The sequence below is a fragment of the Gossypium arboreum genome, chromosome 12 (genome assembly GCF_025698485.1).
Source record: "Gossypium arboreum isolate Shixiya-1 chromosome 12, ASM2569848v2, whole genome shotgun sequence".
Taxonomy (NCBI): domain Eukaryota; kingdom Viridiplantae; phylum Streptophyta; class Magnoliopsida; order Malvales; family Malvaceae; genus Gossypium; species Gossypium arboreum.
Genome location: NC_069081.1, coordinates 75,138,914 through 75,141,262, shown reverse-complemented (window position 1 = coordinate 75,141,262; position 2,349 = coordinate 75,138,914). Strand labels below are relative to the sequence as shown.

Sequence of the window (2,349 nt, the reverse complement as noted above, 5' to 3'; positions counted from 1 at the left end):
AACGGTCATTCATAAATTATAAAACTTATCGCGATCTATATCACATCAAGTTTTTGGCGCCGTTGCCGGGGAACTAAGATATTAAGAACACTTAATTTTTATTACTTTAGCCATTTATTTTATTGCAATTTAACTTTCATTTTGATTTTTGTTACTAAATTTTCTTTTTACTTCTGGTAGGTTTTTATAGTTTATGACTAGAAGAAACCCGTCAGGACCATTATTTTTTAATAGTGAGATTGAACACACAGCTCACAGAAATCGAAAAGAAATAAGGCGAAGCTTAAGATACATAGAGGAAGGGCAAGAGGACGATATTCACACCACAAACAAGGAGATGGCTGAAAATCAGGAAAACCTGCTACCTCCTGCGATTGCTGCCAATCTAGTAAATCAGAATCCTGCTCCACGCACTATGTATGATTATGCTAAACCTACTTTAACAGGAACTAAGTCAAGTATAGTTAGGCCGGCTATTGCTGCAAATAGTTTTGAACTGAAACCTAACACAATTCAAATGATCCAACAGTTTGTTCAGTTTGATGGTTTGCAAGACGAGGACCCAAACGCTCATTTGGTGAATTTCTTAGAGTTTTACGACACTATTAAGATCAATGACGTTTCTGATGATTCCATTCACCTTCGGTTGTTTCCCTTTTCGTTGAGGAAGAAAGCTAAACAGTGGTTGAACTCCTTACCACGAGGGTCAATCACTACTTGAGAACAAATGACTGAAAAATTCTTACTTAAATATTTCCCACCTGCTAAAACGGCTAAGTTGAGGAATGACATCTCTTCTTTTGTGCAGATGGATCTCGAAACACTCTATGATGCATGGGAGAGATACAAGGATTTATTGAGAAGGTCCCTCACCATGGGTTACCTCTATGGTTGCAGGTTCAAACGTTTTACAATGGCGTGAACCCCTCAACAAGGCAACTTATCGACACAACTGCCGGTAGGATTATCAATAACAAAACACCTGAAGTGGCTTACGAATTTATTGAAGAGATGTCACTGAATAATTATCAGTGGCAAGTCATGAGAACAAAGCTGACAAAAGCAGCCGGTGTTTTCAACCTCGATGTGGTTACTATGTTATCTATCCAGGTAGAACTGTTAAATAAAAAGATTGATGTTTTGTACGGTACTACTCAGGTACATCCCGTAATGAGGTGCGATTCTAATAGAGGGGGAGTACACACAGAATATCAATCCTTCAACCCCAACATCAAGGAGGAACAAGTCCAATATATGGGTAACCATAATTCTAGATCTCAAAATAACCCATATAGTAACACATATAATGCATTTTGGAGGAACCATCCCAATTTCTCGTGGGGTGGTCAAGGGAATCGAAGGCCACAACATCCTCTGGGTTTTCAACAACCACCTTACTAACAGGAAAAGAAGCTGAACCTTAAGGAGATGCTAAAAAAGTTTATCTTGGTGTCAAAAACTCACTTTCAGAATACTGAAACAACAGTTAAGAATCAACAAGCATCGATCCATGGGCTCGAAACTCAGATAGGATAGCTTGCCAAACTAATTTCTGAACGACTATAAGGTAGTTTGCCAAGTAATACTGAATCTAACCCAAGGGAACAACTCAACGCGATTACCGTTCAAGATAAGGAGGGGTTAGTTAAACCTGAACTAGAACCGAGGCAAGGAATTGTGGTAAGTAAAGGTAAAGGTGAGGTGGACCACAATGAGCAAAAACCGGTAAGTAGAGAGTACAAACCTCGTGTGCCATACCCCAATGTGACAAGGAAAGACCACACGGATGAACAATTTGGTAAATTTCTTAAACTATTAAATAAATTGCATATTAACTTACTGTTTATTAAAGCTCTTTCGCAGATGTCAAACGCAGTTAAATTTTAAATGAGCTTTTAGCAAATAAGTGGAAGTTGGATGAGGCGTCGCATGTGGAGATGAATGTAGTTTGCTCAGCCATTCTGCAGAATAAGCTGGCCAACAAATTGAAAGATCCAAGGAGTTCTACGATTCCTTGTTTAATTGGTAGCTTAGATGTTAGTAATGCTTTGGTTGATTTAGGGGCTAGTATTAATGTCATGCCCTATAAAATGTTTAAACAACTAGGTCTTGGGAAACCCAAACAAACTAGGATGAGCATTCAGTTAGCAGATAAAACAATTAGAATTCCTAGGGGCATTATTGAAGATGTACTCGTTAAAATTGACAAATTTATATTCCCAATCGATTTTGTTGTTCTAGACATAGAAGAGGATAGTGACGTGCCGTTAATTTTAGGAAGGCCCTTTTTAGCAACTGCTAGAACGAATTGATATTGGTACAGGTGAACTCACACTTCGTGTGGGTGAT

General features: G+C 38.4%; 1 non-coding gene across 1 annotated transcript; it reads right to left on the bottom strand.

Moving 5' to 3' along the window:
* Positions 1–775: 775 nt before the first annotated feature.
* Positions 776–881, bottom strand: LOC128286060 (small nucleolar RNA R71). Its single transcript, XR_008276606.1, has one exon. It is a non-coding gene; the product is annotated as a small nucleolar RNA R71 (small nucleolar RNA).
* Between the last annotated feature and the right edge of the window lie 1,468 nt (positions 882–2,349).